This window comes from Callorhinus ursinus, unplaced genomic scaffold (genome assembly GCF_003265705.2).
Source record: "Callorhinus ursinus isolate GAN/ISIS: 27379988/994484 unplaced genomic scaffold, GSC_fseal_2.0 scaffold12, whole genome shotgun sequence".
Taxonomy (NCBI): domain Eukaryota; kingdom Metazoa; phylum Chordata; class Mammalia; order Carnivora; family Otariidae; genus Callorhinus; species Callorhinus ursinus.
In genome coordinates this window covers 34,126,444-34,145,506 of record NW_027397074.1, presented here as the reverse complement: position 1 = coordinate 34,145,506, position 19,063 = coordinate 34,126,444, and the positions used below count along the sequence as shown (strand labels likewise).

At 39.2% G+C, this 19,063-nt stretch overlaps 2 long non-coding RNA genes across 2 annotated transcripts in view; both read left to right on the top strand.

Moving 5' to 3' along the window:
* Nucleotides 1-19,063, top strand: part of LOC141373867 (uncharacterized) — a 420,551-nt gene that overhangs the window by 263,085 nt on the left and 138,403 nt on the right. The window lies entirely within an intron of this gene.
* LOC141373790 (uncharacterized) overlaps nt 1-19,063 on the top strand; it is a 72,739-nt gene that overhangs the window by 17,766 nt on the left and 35,910 nt on the right. The window contains exons 3-4 of the long non-coding RNA XR_012380113.1: nt 17,429-17,519; nt 18,762-18,852. This is a non-coding gene — a long non-coding RNA (uncharacterized lncRNA). The remainder of the gene's footprint in view (nt 1-17,428; nt 17,520-18,761; nt 18,853-19,063) is intronic.

Here is a 19,063-nt window from a genome sequence, read left to right as displayed (position 1 = left end):
AGTACTAAGAAAACAAAGATAAATATGAGACTTTTCCTTTCTTCAAAAGCTCACTCAATCTATCTGAAGAGTCAACATATACATATTATAATTCACAGAGGAGAATGAATTTAGCTTCCTTGGAGTTGGGGTGGGTGGGATCATGCCATGGAAATCACAAAGAAAAGGTGACACTGAGAAAAAATATCCCAGATGAAATATGAATTTACCTGAAAGGTATGAAAGGGGAAAAGAATTCCAGGTAAAGAGAACAGCATGTTCAAAGGCAGGGTGGCATAAATAAGCATAGCGTGTTTCTTGAATTACAAAGAGTCCAGTGATGTTATAATGTAAAAAGTGGGAGAGAGAATAAATGGGCTGTCAAATATCCTGCATCTTATGAAAAAATTCCCATGAGTTTGTAAGCAGGTGCTTCAAAGCCAGAACTAATTAATCAAACTTCTGAAGTTGTATCTTGATCATGTGAAAGTTTGCTGTGATTAGTTTGTGATGTTTGTCTTGAGCTTATGGTCTAGAAGGGGCAGGCTTAATAAAAAAAAACAAAACAACAACAACAACAAAAAAAAACTTTACTTATTCTGGGGAAATCATTGGCAAATGAAACTGAAAAAATTTGCTGGGAACAGAGCATAAAGAGTCTTACAATCTGTGGCAAGCTTTTTTGTGCCTAAGAAGTCCATGGATTTTTTTTTAATAAGGCTATTTTTTAGAGCAGTTTTAGTTCACAGGTCCATAGATTTTTCATTGAGTTATTATTAATGAATAAATGTTGTACAAACTTTATTTGGAAAAATAATTAGTAGCAATTTGGAAATTAACAGGAAGAAAATGAGACCAGTTAGGAAGTTATTATAATACAGAAGTGAAGGCCTGACCTAAAGGCATGAGAAAGGAAAGACCGGGATGGATTTGACAAGTCTTTCATAGTTAAATAGTATTTGATAAATGATAGATGTGGAGGGATAAATTTTCTAGAATAACTTCCATGTTTTCCTTCTTAGTCATTGGGCAGATAGTGATGCCTTCGATGAGATAGGGAATTAAAGAGTGTATGGTGGGAGGCAGATGAATTTGGTGTTGGACATCCTGAGTAAAAACTGCAGGTTGGACATAAAAATAAAGATATCTGACAGGCAATCAGAAAATGTTTCTGAAGGCTAAGGAAAGAGAAATATGCCAGAGATACATACTCGGGGTCATTAGACTATAGCTACCATATTTTGCAGAAGAGATGCACTAAAGAAGCCAACTGGTCACCTAGACAAAAATTTAAAGAGTGGCTTTACTTGGCATTCACCATTGCAGATTACTGTTTGATTTTTAACGATGAATAACTAGAAAATTTGTTATTGCTTTACAGTTTTTTAGACCCCTGGGAATAAATAATTTATATAAATGATATAATTGCATCCTGTCTTCAAGGAATATTTTTCCCTATTAAAGTCCCCATTGTAAGCAAATTTTTCTTATGAAAAAATCACTTTCTTAATGTTCAGAAAGACTTACTTATAAGTTGAGTGTGTTATTTTAATTCATAGCACTTAGAAAAAGCTAGATATTTTGGAGATATAAATTTGGCTGGATGATTCACCCACAGTATTTTCAGAGATGATGCCTTCTGTACAGATTATACATAAGTTGGGAATGGCTAGTGAAATCCTAGCTCAGGGTGTGAATGAACACCACCACAGAGCCCAGACCCTTGGAGAAGTCCTAAGGCTGTTATTCGGAATTGACTTTTGCTTTGGACCCTAACAAAGTATTTGATGTTCTGAGACGCAGAGGGGCCGGGTGAGGTTCTGGCCCTGTCACAGTGGTTGAGGCCAGGGTCACAGTGTCAGGTTGAGGCCAGGGTCACAGTGTCAGGCTCTTAGTGGTGCACGTGGTTTTGTCAAGGTTGCCACAAATTCAACACGGGAAAGACATGGGGTTTGTGTGGTGGGAAGGAGGCATCAGTTCACCCTACAGTATGTTCAGGAACAATGTCTTCTGATGCCCATCCTCAATTCCCTTTCTGGGTGGGTCTTGGTCACACTGAATAGGAAAATTCAGTGACAGTCCCTCCGAGTCCCAAGAATCAAACCCTTCACATTCCCACCTCCATCAAAAACACTATGCATGTCATCATACTCTGCAAAGTGAACAGGAGGACAGAGGGAAGGGAATCCAGAAGATCCCAGGACTGCATGCTGCGCTTTGGCATAGACCACTGGGCTGTGTGAGAGCTGACAACATAGCCTGAGGGAGCCTAGGCAGGGGGCTGCTGTCAAGTTCTGGGGTTTTCCATGGTAAAGTGGGTGGACAGTGCACTGGAGAGACAGGAATGGGTAAACATACAACTTCCTCCTCCTACAGGAGACTATCAGGGTGGCCTAAGGCTGGGCCCCTGGTGCTCTCTTACTTTCTCGAGGGCCCGTGTCAGGCTTTGGCTCATCTGGGTTCATACCTCACCCATACAGCAGCTCCAGCAGCTCTGAGGTATTTAGAAGTATTCTTTCCAGGAAGGGCTGACACTGTAAACATGGTCCAGGGAAGCTGGGGCAACTTCTGGGCTTGCCATAAGTATTACAATTTTTCTTTCCTTTCTTTGGCAATACTTACATACTTTATTCATTCATATACACTTGGACAGCCTGCCAGTTGCAAACTCAGCTTTGTGGGGTAGAGATGCCAACTCTACCAAACCTGGAATCGGGATGATAAGCAAATCGTTTTTTAAAAAATTGCACAATGAGCACTACATTCTAGGAAAGTGCTTACAATGTACAACAACAACAAAAATAAGAACCTGTGGTTCTCAGAACGTTTTTAGATGAAACGTAAGAGATAAAAATGGAGTTGCTCTGGCTGATTTAAGGCTGACTGCCCAATGTGACTAACAAGTGGTCTTCTGTAAACATTTGGGTTTTACTAGAACATATTTTGGAAACAATGACCTATCTGGAGGTGCACCATTCCCACCCTACTGCCAAGAACGTCTCCTCATTACTGAAGTGCTCAGGTCTTCACACTCCAGTATTTCCTCCTCCTGTGGGGCACTAGGACTGCCTTGGACTAACCTACGTGAGCTGGCTGTACACCACTTCCCAATTTCATGTTCAGTTATGTCATGTTGATAGCTTGAAATCAGCCACAGCGAGTGTACTTATATCGTAGAAATCAGCAAGCATTACAAACTAGAACTCTCCTGCCCCCAGAGCTGTTAACCAATTGCCAACACCTTTCTTCCCCTCCTTCTCTCTCTCTCTTTCTCTCTTTCTCCACCCCACCACTTCTCGATTCTGGAAATATGGCACAAAGTAGCAAATTTTTATCTTTGTGCCCCTCTCTGACCAAATACTTTCTCTAGATTCATTTTTTTTCCCTTAGATAGTACTCCCACCAGTTAGATTATAGTGATGTCTTACTTTTCCTGCTTTTGACTTGGGAGAAATTCTGTCTTTTATTGAGTGAGTTCTGCAGATTTCCCTCATCTTTTTTTTTTTTTGAGTGAGGATACAGAAACTTTTTTTCTTTTCATCTACTGTTCCCATGAAGGAGAACCATCTGAGCAACACTCCTGACTTCCTGCTCTGCCTCTTTAAAAAAAAAAAAAAAAAAACTATTTAAATTCAATTAATTAACATACAGTGTATTATTAGTTTCAGAGGTAGAGGTCAGTGACTCATGAGTCTTATATAACACCCAATGCTCATTATATCACATGCCCTCCTTAATGTCCATCACCCAGTTACTCCATCCCCCCACCCACTCCCCTCCAGCAGCCCTCAGTTTGTTTCCTGTGATCAAGAGTTTCTTATGGTTTGTCCCCCTCTCTGATTTCGCCTTGTTTTATTTCATTCCCTTTCCCTATGCTCCTCTCTTTTCTTTCTTAAATTCCACATAGGAGTGAAATCATATGATATGCTCTCCCTCTTTCTCTTAGTGGAAAGATGGAAAATGATTTCTATGACAACATAGCATCTATTGACCCACGTTTCTCAAAGAGGCCAAGTACTAGGAAACTTCACTCTTTTTTCCTTACTCTCTGCCCTGGACCAATGAGAGGAAGCATTTCTGGGACAGTCTGTTCTATATACCCAAACTTGAGCATCTTGGAGTGTCCCAAAAGCAAACTAGGGTAGAGGGTTGGAGGGAATTGAGTTAGCAAACTGTTTTGCTGCAGATGTAAAGCCATGTTCTCCAACTGATTTATCAAGCACATAACTGACATTTAGATATTTATTTGTCTGTCTCCTACATCTTCATTCTCAATTAGTTCTGAACACAGGAAGGAAAGAATTTAAAATTTTAAGTAATCCCTTAAAAGTCCAACAGCTTTTTCATACTTTGAGACTAATCAAATATCACTTCCCCAGTGTGAAGATTTCCCTAGGTAAACCAGCCAAATCTTTTCTCTCTTCCTGTTCAACTATTAAAGCACTTATTTTCAATCACTTACCTTGCACTCATCATATACTACTCTATTCATGCATGCATCTTATCCCCTAAGTAGAAATGCATGCAATGTTTCCTCTCATGCCTCTAGAAGGATACATGAGTAATTAGTAAGATGGTTATGTCAAGAGAGGCTAAAGAACAGTGTGGGGAGAGAGACTTATTTTCAGTATGCCTTTTGAAGATTCTGGAGTTTGTATCACACATTATCTTTTCAAAAATAAATACATTAAGAGAATAAATCCTCAAACTAATAAAAATAATATAAAATAAAACTGTATTACAATTAATTTTGTAAGTCTATAAGATCTTGTTTGATCACTAGAAACCACATACCTATATCCTATCAGTCCAGCTCCATTTGAAAATGTCTTATGGGACCACACTTTAATTGTTATGCCTTGGACTTTTACTGGGAAACAATTTTAGAAATAAACATGCTGTATGTGCCTCTGTATTTTTCTGAGGAACTGCTATTTTTTTTCAGTAGTCTATACTTTGAAAATTACTCCCAGAACTCTCAACCAGAAAAAAAATTCTCCTTTTGAATGATATGATTGCTCAAGTTATATGAGTCATTTATCACATTAAAATTTAAAAAATAAGTTATACAGACTGTAGTCAATCTAAAACTTGTGCCTTATCCCAATATGGAAAACCGATGAACATAGAGCTGCTCTGATTGACTCACAGTTAAAAGGCCCAGGTCTTAACTATGTGTCTTCAACCTTCCTCAGGGAGTACTAATTTGATAGTCACTGTTGTAAAACACAATGAAAGTGAAGTAATCATCATGTTTCTTTTTTTCCCTTGTGAAGTGGGAAGCTCAGAACCAAGGTGTGTGTCTTTTCATGTACATTTCCACGTGCAAGATCCCGTAATACACCATTTCTCCTCTCCTTTGTTTTCTGTAATTATTTCAAGTTAGTTTGTGCTTAGAGTGAAAATACCTCACATCTATTAGGTTGACTGTATATACATTAATCTGGTTATTTATTGTCTCACCTTGAGGGAAATAGACTGAATTGGTTTTTCTAACAGTTAGAGGCTTTCCCATCCTCCGTAGCAGGTTTCCATAAAGCACATGCTAGGCAGTAACTAGGTCAGGTTTCAGGGCCAACAGTCCTCTATGTATCTCCAATAGTCTCAGTTGGACTCTGAGATCCAAATGAAAATATAATAATGTGATGTATTATATAGTTAAAATACAAAATTGCTTGTGAATTCTGTATCTGAGGAACAAAAATGAATTGGTAATTGTGTGTCTTTAAAAAAAAATACATTTTGAGGAAAACATTTGCCCACACCACTTACTATACTCAAAGCCGACAGATGACTCATATAACCTGAAGCTCATAAAACTGACAACAGATATACCTATTGAAGACTATGGATTGTGACCCCCAGACAGCTGGAGAATGATTTAGTGCAACAGTTACTAAATACAGTGGCTGCCTTTTCCATATCAACATTATAACAATGGGCAGTAAATGGGTTCACAGTGAAGCACGAACTCAGGAAATCGGCAATGTCATGTCCTAAAGCTAGATTTGTTAAGGGCTCCTAAGGGATATTAGAGCAAATAAATGCCAACCTGAAAATTCATCTGTATGACAACCAACTCTGGAACTTTCCAATTCTCTATAAATTTATAATAGGTACTGATTTGAAGGAAGAACAAAAATAGAATGTAAAAAAAAATCTCCCCAGCATTAATGAAAATTCAACATTTTGTTGTTGTTGTTTTTGGGAACCTAACATTTGCTAGATACCATATTAAGATGTTCAAGGTTTATAGGATGAGCAGGATGTTTAGATAATATGTAGACCTTCTATTGGAAGAATAAGAAAAAAAATAAGGGGGAAAAAAAAGCAGAATGCCAGAATTCAGGCACTATTTTAGCATTTTTTCTTCATCCTCTCCCTACTATGATGCTGGGGCTCTGAGAACATGCCTAAGGATCAGACCTGTGATCCTTCTCCCAATTTCAGCTCTCCTCAGCTGAAGTTACTGTTATTTAAGCACTCATTAAAGCACAGATGCTAAATTCTGACATTTTTAACCCATTTTAGGAAATAGAAGCAGGCCACATACTTAACCAGACTTAAAAGCAGTTCTCCCTTATAACTAGTTCAGGTATGCTTGAGAAACCATTCCTTACTCCCTGGCTTTCTGCTGTGGGACACAGAAAACCCTGAAGCACTGTTAACCAATCAAAATTCAAGAACTAAAATTCAAGAAACTTAGGTGCCCCAAATTAGATTTATCATGATCCTTGATTCATCACTGCTTCCATCATTGGACCATGCAATTTAGCTGATAAAAAACAGGATTAGTCATTCCTCTGGCAGAGCAATGGTGTCATGGAAACAGGGGATAGTCCCCGTGGGTCCACACACTGCCTTTTTATTTTTTTATTTTATTTTTTTGATGTACTGTTCCATGATTCATTGTTTGCGTATAACACCCAGTGCTCCATGCAGAATGTGCCCTCTTTAATACCCATCACCAGGCTAACCCATCCACCCACCCACCCCTCCCCTCTAGAACCCTCAGTTTGTTATTCAGAGTCCATAGTCTCTCATGGTTTGTCTCTCCCTCCGATTTCTCCCCCTTCATTCTTCCCCTCCTGCTATCTTCTTCTTCTTTTTCTTTTTTTTTTTTTTTTAACATATAATGTGTTATTTGTTTCAGAGGTGCAGGTCTGTGATTCAACAGTCTTACACAATTCACAGCGCTCACCATAGCACATACCCTCCCCAGTGTCTGTCACCCAGCTACTCCATCCCTCACACACTGCCTTCTACAAATGTGAATTGAGACTAGTGTAACCAACTGTCCCTTTGTGCCTGACACTGTCCGTTAGCACTGAAAGTCCTGTGTCAGGTGAAACTAAGTCCCTGACAAACCAGGAAAGCTGGGTACTCTAAATCCTACCCTAAATCATACCCTAAATGGCCTCAAATAATTCACTTTTCTTTAAACTTAGCCAAATCCTATAGCTAACATGTAATCACAGGATTATTGGGTTCTCAGTATGTGCCACATTCTAACGATTTGAGGAAGATACTATTATTAACTCCATTTTACTAATGAAGAAACGAGGCATTGAGGATTTAAGGTACTGGTCCAGGTCTCCCAACTAAGATAGATTTCTGTACTCACATCTTTAAGTACTTCTAGGGCCTAGAAACAAATTAAATAACACATCAGTATATCCTTAGTGTGCCTAGTTTAATCACTGGCCAAACATGTAAGCTGTGGATTGCACTGTTAGATGGAAATAGAATGTGCATTTCCAAGGTTAACAGAGTATTTACCATAGGTCACATTCTAAAGAAAATGACCATATTTAAATTTTCATTATTTGTATACTACAGCCCATTATTAAATTTTAATAAATAGTGTTTTTTGCCAGCTATCTCATAGAGCAAGGAAACAGAAGGTTATTGGAAATATAATATTCTGTGTTTTAACATTGATCTTTGCTTATTTTAGGATCTAGAGCTCTAGAAGGAAGCATCATTTCTATGACACTGGGACTAGTTTGTTCTAATTTCATAGCTGGAAGCTTGTTTGCTTTTGCTCAGATAAAAGACCATTATCTTTTATCTTTGTGTTTTTGCACATACTGAGACAGCTTGCCATCCTGTACTCCTTCAAGGAGTGATTTGCTCCTCACCCATCTGTCTGAGGGGGAGACTGTAGGCTCCCTCAGGGAAAGGATCCTGTTTATTATGTTCAGTATGTTATTATCAGCGTCTAGCACACAGTCTGGTTCAGACTGGACACTCAGTAAATATGTTTTCAATAAAAGAATGGCCTGAGAAATTGACTAAATGGACAAACCTATAGAAGCTTTAGAAACTTTGAGTCAGAAATGAAAAATATGGCTGCCGAGAATTGAGGGGGAAAAAGAAGAATTTTAAGTGGTCAAAATAAAAGTGAACATAGTAAAACGGTATTGTAGCATAAAATTAATGTCATTTTATTATGGCAGTTAACATTTATTGGGTGCTTACTAGGTGCCAAACACTGTACTAAGTACTTTTTAAAAAGTTTAATCCTCATAACAAATCTGTGAAGCAGCTGTTATTATTGGCTGCAATTTTACCTATGAGGAAATGAGCCTTTGAGAGTTCAACTTTATTTTGATCTCACTGCCAACAGGTAGTGGAACTGAGGTGGTAATATTAATACCACTACTTCCACAGAACTCTGGACTTCCCTTATAATACTCCTCAAATTTCTTCATAACTGCCTATTTAGTACCTGTCTTCCCCACTCTATGAAGGCAGAGTCTGGTCTATCAAACTTCAGCATTTTATTCTCAGAACTAAAGTACCAGAAGCCCAGCAGTAGTGGCTCAACAGTAGTTGTCAAATGAATGGAACTGTAGTTGAAGAATCGACAAACTTAGGAAACCGTAGGACTTAAAATTATAGAGAAAAATCATAGATTACTAACATTCTTCAAGGGTACCAGAGATGCCTATTCCCTGAGATGGTTACCCACCCTTTGGCTTTTAAAAAAAGGTCGCTGCTGGAAATTCTACAGAATGATACATGTGTATGGCACAGAAGCTGAGCTATGCAGCATGAAGGGAAGTAACGGGCAAAATCGAAATGATAAAACTAGAGATTATGAATGAATAGTTCTTACAAGTGAGGATGGCCTTGGCATCAGGACATTATTAGATAAACTATCATGGGGGGGGGATGTTTTTCTCTGCCTTCTCTATTCCCCACAGAGTTACTCCCAACGCAAGTAAGAACAAAGGATAGGCTGATTTCTGCTATACCGATCCTACCCATTGTGTAATAGAGAATTTAAGTGCATGGTGTTTAAATTAGAGAGAAGCCAGGATAAAGGCAGGTGAAGACTAGCAGTTCTACCAAGTGGAGCTGTTTAACATATTCAGGCACACTTAATACACATAATTCAGTGAAAACTGACACTGAGGGTTTTTTTTTTTTTTTTTGTACAGACAATTTAAAAGTCAGTTTGTCTGGAAGAAGATTAACCAGGGGGTGATGGTGGGGAGATGGATGGATGGATTCAGGTGATGACAGCAAGCAAAGAAATGAAAGCAGTCACTAAGGAAACACAATAAATTATCAGGGCAACTTCCTAATTCTTCAAATAGGTTTTTAAAGTGGGAGCAAAAATAACTATTTTTGAAGTGCAAAAGCTGAGACTTCTTTAGTTTTATTTTTTTTAATGGTGTATTGGAAAGGGCTACAGTTTATTTAGGGGAGTGATGAGTTTGGTTTTAGATATGTTAAATTAGGAGATGGCAGGATCAAAGAGAAGAATAACTGGAATCATGAGATTAGAGTGCTCATTAGAGACCAAGATTTGGGGGTCATCGCATGGACGTGATCTGAGGCCATCCAGTAGGTAAACCCGTCTCAATAGGAGAGTGAGAAAACCAGTGAGCCTCAGGAATACCCCGAGAAAAAGGACCTAAGGATGAAGTGTAATTAGAGCTGTGGTCAGGGGTGGTCAGGAAGTTTGTTTTAGGACGATGGAATTCAAGTGATGAAAGAGTTTTCAGAAGGGCAAAGTCAAACTTGTTTAATATGACAAAGGAATCCAGAAGGAGAAGATTAAGAAAGGACATCTGAATTTGTCTAGAAGCAAAGTTCCTAAAACACAGAATATTTATGGGTTTATGGAAAGGAACCAAAAAAAAAAAAATGAAGGGGTGAGAGGTAAAAGGAGAGGGTACCACACACTCTACTCCTGTAAGGGCTTTGGGTATAAAAGGAAGGAAAGCAATATAATGGTGGGAAATGTTAGGGGCATTAGGTTAACAAAATAAAAGGGCACTGATATAATAAAGACGAATCTAATCTTCCTGAATTCTAAGCTACTCCCTCAAAGTAAATTAGTAGCCTTGGGAGGCTCATTAACTCTACTGAGGGCACCGGGATATTGTTCGCTGCATTGTACTGCAGTGCCTGACAAAGCCGAGAGGTTATTATTCATAGCTTTAGGAAAAGCACTTCCTGTCACAATGGAGAGACTCCCCAGGAAATAAAGATACCATTATAAGAAACAGCAGCAGCAGTGTCTGCTTTTCTAAAAGGAAGATAAATTTGCAGATAACTGTCAAATCTTTTAGCAAACAGGTAATGTACCACGATCAGATTTTAAACCCCTGGACTCCTCCTGTATCATCTTCCTATCTCAGTTTCTTCACCTATAAAAGAAGGAGTTTGGAGTTGATAATCTATTAAAAAAAACACAAACTTTTAGCTTTCAAATTCTATGTTCTTTGATTCTTTTCCTTCTCAGACACCGTTCCCTGTAAAGAGAAAAAGGGTATCCATAATACAAAATGCCAAGACATAATGAAAAACGAACACAGGGAGCTTCTCTCTTCTTTTTCTCTTCCTTCTTCCTTATCTCTTCAACCTTATCAAAGGTTACCCCCTTTGACTTAAAAACTGCCTATTGAAAATTTCACGCATTATGGACCTTATGAATGCTAAAAGGTATGAACATTTCTACAAGGTGGTCATCGACTTTTTATACGTTTTACCTATCATGTGGCTCCTAAGATTCTTTTCTTAAGATTTTATTTGAGGGGCACGTGGGTGGCTCAGTCGTTAAGCGTCTGCCTTCAGCTCAGGTCATGGTCCCAGGGTCTCAGGATCGAGCCCCGCATCAGGCTCCCTGCTCTGCAGGAAGCCTGCTTCTCCCTCTCCCGCTCCCCCTGCTTGTGTTCCCTCTCTCACTGTGTTTCTCTCTGTCAAATAAATAAATAAAATCTTTAAAAAAAAAAGATTTGATTTGAGAGTGAGAGAGAGCAAGAGAGAACGCGAACAGGGGGAGGGGCAGAGGGAGAGGGAGAAGCAGGCTCCACGCTGAGCGTGAAGCCTGACTCGGGGCTCAATCCCAGGACCCTGAGATCATGACTTGAGCTGAAGGTATACGCTTAACTGACTTAGCCACCCAGGCGCCCCTAGGATTCTTGTAAATAGTATTACTATCAGCCATAATATCAGAAAAATTGTAATAAGAAAACTTACCATTGTGATGTTAATTTCTTTGACATAATTAAATTTTGAAAACCAAGTGTGCATTATTAAAATAGATTTTCTCCTCTGTAGGATTCTTTCAGATTTACTTGGAAGAGTGGGAGAATTCTACTGGCCCCCATCCCTATATTGCACAGACTTTTAAGGATGCATATTACAAATGTTTGAGCCTAAAATATGCAGTGTTTCTACTCAAAACACATTTGTTGAAAGCCTATCACTGTGAGATTTGGGAGAAAATAAAATGAAGTTGGGGTAGTTATCTATAGGAGCTAAGTATCTAACGGGAAAGAATAGCCATATTTATAATTTTCATTCAGATGCCAATTTACAGCTTAAAATGTGCTTTCACCATCATTCTCATTTGACCCTGACAGCCGCCCTGGAAGGTGAGCATCCGTCTTAGTTTCCTATCTTACAAATAATGGCATCAAGGAAAAGAAAGGCAAAGGGATGTGCCCCAAGTCAATGACATTAGTGAGTGATGGACTGAGACCTGAATCTTCCCTTCCAAAATATCAAACTCTACTATCTATGGAAGCAGTTGGGTGCAAGAAATGTTTGGACACCTACAGTTAGGCTAGATGTATTGGGAGTGAAGAAGAAGGGGAGCATTATTACAGGTGATAATGCCTGAAAGCTAGGTAGGAATCACCTATTGGAGGAGTTTACATCTCAATCCTAAGAAGTTAGGTGTTATTTATGTACTGGGAGCTAATTGAAGGCTTTTGAGCAGGGGAAAGACAAGGTCAGATCTGTGTTTAGGAGAAGAGCCTCATGGCCACAGGTAGTCTGCTGAGGGGCATGAGAGCATGGAAACCAGGGGGAGCAGCTCTTACCACTTGATCCAGGAGGGGGACAAGGAGGGCCGTGACCAGCTCGGAGGCAGGAGTATTGAAAAGGAGGGTAAGGATTTTACACATGGTTTCTGTAACAGGACGCATACCTAACTTTGGATTTAGGGATGTTATCAGGCCTGTGTTCAGGCTGCATGTCATAGTACCCACTTTCCAGTCTCTAAAAAAATATTTAATCTTTCAAAATATTTACTGTCCAAGGTAGGGGATTTATTGATCACTTTCTGGTACTAGCATCTACCTAGTGATTTCAAGTAATTCATTTGGTCAGCAAGCTTTAGTAAGACTGCATTCCTCATTTTTTTTCTTCCTGACAATCTTCCTTAGTTCTCTCTATACCAGGTCAGGGTATGAAACCAGCTTTTTGGTTTGATTTCTTTCATTTCAGTCTCATCACAGTTTATGGGTTCCTTCAAAGCAGAATTGATATGTGAGAATCCACATCCATTTGATATCCTCTATCCATATCAGTACAACATTCCAAATAATCCATCAAATCCAAAAATCCAGGGTGCTTGGTGGCTCAGTCAGTTAAGCTTCCAATTCTTGATTTCTGCTCAGGTCATGATCTCAAAGTCATGAGACTGAGCCCTGCATTGGGCTCTGTGCTTGGAGTGGAGCCTGCTTAAGATTCTCTCTCTCCCTCTGACCCTCCGCACACCCTCACCCCACCCATGCTCTCATGCATGCTCTGTCTCTAAACAAATATTCCATTCCAGAGTTTGTAATAAGGATGCACACTGCACTAGGCATAGTAACCCTCTTGTATCTCCAACACTATAACCAATGTCTACACCTTACTACATTGTGGACCACAAAATAAATTTAGATTTTCCTTAGATAAATGAATTAGAGTTGCTTAAATCTCCACTGGTTGAATGTAGGGATTGAGCCCCCCCAACCCTGATACCCCAGGCCCAAGTATTCCTCCAAGCCGTAAGGTTACATTTATATGTACTCAAAAACCAGATCCTTCATTCCCCCTACCCTGATCTTTCTTCCAGTGAAATTGTACTTCACTGATCATAGCTACCATTACTCTGGTCTTGAATGGTACTCTCCTTTTGGCTTTCTGTGAAGATGGACAGACTGGTCCTCTTCTGATTCTCTACACCTGACGCTGGACTGTAATGTTGAACAAAAAGGATCAGAGATAATTGGAGAGAAAAAAATGTATACTTTATAACTGTAGCTTCTAAAAAGCCTCACTCAGATAGGCATCAGGTCTAGACTTCTCTACAGACAGAGCTCACCCCGCTTCTAGGAAGCCCTCAGATGAATTTCACTAACGACTGGGACAAATTCCAACTGACAGATGTTGAGAATAGGAAAAGGGACAGAGAGTGTGGACTTATCTTTCAAGAAGTTTGGCTTTCACCCTATCACTTCTAGAGCATCCAAGGGTCTCCTATTTTTCTGTTGTGTGACAAAGTATGCCTCACTGTGACAGTCTGCTCAGGAGCTTCAGAGAACTTTGTCAGTGAAAGCCCAGACAGAGACCAATAACTCAGCAAAAGTCTGTCAAACTGTAAGGAAATTGAGGGGTAGTTTTCTCCTTTCTTGGCTCCAGAGAATGTGGCCCAAGACAGTTGTGTCATTATCATGAACTTCTCTTGTTTAGTTTTGTTTCTTTTGTGTGTGTGTTTGGGGGGAGGGGAGTGTTGGTGTACTAGTTTTCTACTGCTGCTGTGTCAAATTACCACAACCTCAATAGCTTAAACAATACAAAAGTATTATGTTATAGTTCTATAGGTTAAAAGTGCAGCATAGGTTTCACTGGCTAAAAATCAAGGCATCAATAATGGCTGCATTCACTGCTGAAGCTTCTGGAGGCTGCTCACATTCTTTAGTTCATGGCCCCCTTCCTCCATCATTAAAGCCAGCAATGGAGGGTCAAACTCTTTAGAAATAGGATCTTTCTGGCCCTTCTTTCAACATTTCTCTCTTTTTGACTTACAGCTGGGAAAGTTTCTCTGCTAAGGACTAGGAGGAGATTGGGCCTACCCAAATAACCCAAAATAATCTCCCCATTTTAAAAACCAGCTGAGAAGTAACCTTAATTCCATCTGCAACCTTAATTCCCTTCTGCCTTGTAACATATATTCATAACTTTTAGAAATTAGGACTAGGACATCTTTGGGAGGTCCTTGTTCTGTCTACTATGGTTAGTTAAAGACAAGGAGCTAAGAATCAGGAGGTCACAGGCATTATAGTGAAAACTGGACCAAAAACAAACCCCACAAAAAAACAAAAAGGCAATAGGTTCTTAAGACCATTAATCCAACAGAAAGTTGAGAGAATGTTAAAGAGGAGAGGGTTTCTCCCAAATGAGAATATGTTCATTTATTTTTCAGTATTTTATTTAAGTATAGTTCAGGAAAAAATAATGTGCCTTAACTGTCCACAGTTTCTGGTGCTTTTGTGTGTTTCCTGGGGCAGGCCAGATGAGCTTGTTCCTGTCTTTATACCTTGTCTGCTCAAGAGTTACTCTGGTGGGAGAGTAAAGGTTGGCCTTAGCCAGTTGTGGGCCGAGTTAACAGCACTGCTTACTCCTCGCTAGGACAGAGCTCTCCCTAGTATTATGCATGGTGGAACATTTTCCACAGTCACCATGAGCATTTAGGTCGAAGATTTGTCTACTCCCTGTTGCTTCGTGGATGTGAAAAATAGAACATAAGCTATGGGGTTTGTAGGTGGTAGACTAATGCCATGGGCACAAGGGGTTGCTTTCTGGGGGCAGATAGCTCCAAAGCATGATGGCAGTTATGGCTGAGTAACTAGGTAATTGAGTCCCTCTCATGGAGCACCCAAGTTGTGAGAGGTGAAGCTGTATCAGGCGTGAGTCTTGGCATAGTGACTGGTACTGGGTCCTCTGCTCTGCCTGTTATCTTGGGTGCTGCTTGCCACTCATTCAAGTTTTTCATAAAGGGGATTCCAATGCATCATGTTTGGTAGGCCTAAACTCAAAATGACCCAGCAGGTGATGTTGTGTGAGCTCAGGTGAATCAGGACTGAAGCAGGCCCTAGCACCCAAGAAGGATCCTGGAGATCATCAGGTAGTGGCTTGGTTGTAAGGAAGGCTACTGTTTCTGGAAGGGAACAGGGCAAATAAATCAGAGAGGAAGCTATATACCAACCAGTACAGAAATATTTATAATTTAACAACTGATAAGAGGCCTATCATTGGAAGAGTAGCCCTGATTTGGGTTCAGCCAAAGCACTGGGTAGTTTTCTTTTCAATTCTCAAAACTGAAAAGGTGCTCTCATACTCCTCCCTAGACAAACAGGAACTTCTCATCATATTTATCCTTCTAAAGGATACCACCCTTGGTAATTCTAAAAGAACATTCTGTTTTTATACCAGGAAGAGTTACCCCTTTTTTCAATAAAGGAAAAAAATACAAATAATTTTTGGTAGGCTATACCTTCACTATACATCCTTCTACATTATACTTATCAAAACATTTCATAAGAGGTTTACAGGAGTCACAATATATTTACCAGTTGATGCCAACATTTTAAAACCTTTTAAAGATTGGGGCCCAAAGGAATATTTGTGATAAAATGAACATCCAGTTTTCCAAACTTCCATTTTAACTGGTATGACCATCACAAGCAGATTTATTCATGCAAAAGTGATTGATATTCCCAAAGATACTCTCCCAAGTAATATCTTGCAGTTAAACTTGATTTTCCTATAAAACAAAAAATCCGTTAACAGTAACATTTATATAATCACTCTAGCTATAGTCATATCTGCTAGTTGGTAAAATAGGAGAACACTGTGAAAATCAGTGAAGAATTTCTAGAAGCTGTTAAGAAATCCTTAGGGAAGAGACTTGAGGAGAAAAAAGAGTTGGATATGAGCATTAGAGGTGCATATTTTGCAATGGCTTTCCTGTAAGTCAGGATTCATTCATTTAATAGATTTTTACTGAAGCTACTAAGACAAGCTGGAAATACAAATAGGACAGGAAGCGATTATTCTACAGATATGAGGTTTCCTGATGAGTTGTTGATACAAGTGATAATAAATGGAAATGGCGGGAATGGAAAGATTTAGCAGAGGAAATGACTAGTCAAGATTTTGTGGGTTTAAGAATATAATATTTGTATTTACACAGAATCATTTTACACCTACATCCTGTTTGTAACGATACGTAATCTTATGCCAACACTGGTATATCAATCATTAAGAGTGGAATGTCTAGACTGGACTGATATTCTCAAGGTTCTTGGCAGAATGACTCACTTGGGTATGAAACCACATACACACAAAACAATCACACTTTAAAGTCCAAGGTGATAGTCTGGCATTTCTCGACATTTACAATGTTAGAAGTGAGTAACCACAGAATGGCAAGTTGCTATACATGGTAATCTGATAAAAATACTAAAGGAAGATGCACAGAAATGAAAATGAGTTTATGTCTGTACCCTTCTAGTCCTTTCCCACTGATATGACTGGCACTTGTGGTCAAAATAGTGTCTAACACTTTTTCAATGATTAAATCACACCTCTGAATTTTGGTTCACTTCCTCTGAAGCTTGTAGTGTATAACCTCAAATTTAATTTTTTTTTTTTTGGTCAAAAATGCATCTCTAGTTCAAGTGGTTAAAAACAACTAGAACTACCAACTCTACTGAAAGTTCAGATAAATGAAACATACATTACTCTACACATCTACGGAGTCTGTCTCACACTTGAAAACTCAACAGGTCAACAGAATCAAACACCATTAGGAAAATAAAAGGGATCTTTTTGAAGTTTGCAGATAACACCAAGCAGTGTTCTTTGAAGAGGTAGGGTTGATGACAGTGCTAGTGCATTTGGTTTAGAACTTACACAAACTCAATTAGGTTTTATCCTTAAGATACAGAAATTAATATGAACAAATTAGTAAGTAAATGTAGACATTGTGGCTTTAGAACATTAGGAAACTAGGAAATGTAATAATAGTTACCAAGAAAGAAAAAAATAGAAACATGGAAAAAATACTTTTTAAAAAGGGAATTTTAGAGCACTGAAAATACTCTGTGATATTATAATGATAATATAGGTCATTATATATTTATCAAACCCTTAGAATGTACAACACCAGGACTGGATCCTAAAGTAAACTATGGACTGTGATGTGTCAGTGGAGGTTCATCCTTCATAGAAAATGCACCATTCTGGTGAGTGATGCTGGTAATGGGGGAGACTATACACATGTGGGAGCAGGGAATATTTGGAAAATTTCTGGATATCTCTTTCAGTTTTTATGTAAAGCTAAAACTGCTTTAAAAATCGTCTTTTTTTTTAAGAAAGTGCATTAGAAGTTCAGAAATGAAACAAACTTCAGTTTTCTCTTCAGGAAAATTTCATAGAGCACAGAAGTATCATCCAAATATTTTCCTGTTAGAGAAAGGATAGTGTCATAAGAGAGTAAAGATTACAAATATAGTATTTTGAGAAATGTAATATGCTGTCTTTGCATTTCCCTGTGAAGAGTTATTTTCTTAGACAGACTTGACAACCTGGGGGAGATTATGAGAGCCGCCTCAGGGAGGATTTTCTAAATTCCTTCATTTCTCCCTTTAAAGTTTCTAGAACCTGGCCTGCCAGATGGATCATACAGTTTTGAAATAAAAAGGCTCTAGCCAGAAAGAAAGAGGAAGCAAGAAAATCTTACCCTTGTGGTCCCAAGGGTGATGGGAAGAGAAAAGGAGGGGCAGGTAGAGGAAGGTGAGACACAGGAAAGGAGAAAACCCTTTCCAGGTACAAGTCCTAATAGGAAAATTGTGTGACATGAGAGGAGATGGCCCCAAAGTCTATAATTTATCTGGGCCAGATGTAGCAGGTGAACTTGGTGGCAGAGAGATGACGTGAGTCTGGCTTCCTCTTATATCAGCTTCTTCTGTGTCACACATAGGATCTCCAGTGCCTGTGTTCCCTAAGGAGGACATGTGCAGGTAAGGTGAGAGTTAGGCTGGGGCCTGCACCAGGGAGCTCAGAAGTCAAGGTTCAGTAGCTGAGTAATCAAGTGCCTATGAAGATTACAGTGGGGCTGAGTAAGCAGGAAGATGGCTGTGCCCTGACCCAATCCAGGGTGTTCAGACCCGAGTTTCACTAGCTCACACTTCCATAGCAGATGCCTGAACCCTCCTCAGATGCTCTGGGAACCCTTCCATTGCCACATGGCTGAGGCAGCAAACCAAACCAGCTACTGCACATCAGAGGCCAGAGAGGTTCCAGAGGGGACCCCTTCCCACAGCCTCTACAATGGTCAAATAAACCACACACTCCCAAACTGCGGAAACCCTGTGAGGAAAAGCTCAGAAGAGAGCCTGATCTAAGATACTATTCATCTTACCAGAGATTGGTATTAGAGTGGATTTAGTTTTGGGATGAGACTAAATTGTTTCTTTTTCTTGTAGTTCTTCCTACCTTGTGGGCACATATGATGAAGACCATCTCATTGTTACCAAAAAATAAGGAGGCTATGATTTCTTTTCAAATCTGGAGAATGTGAGTAAATTTACAACTCCATCATAGCCACCTTGTGATTATTTACTTCTTCAGAGCTTTCTAATCTTTTCCTGGAGGCCTCGATTATCCTTGTCCATTTTTCAAATAAGAATCTTCTTCCTTGGCTCCCATGACATTGACCTTCTTTGTCTTTTCCTGTGCCACTCAGGATGTCTTGTTTCACCTGTCTTTATCTGCAGATCTTTAAACT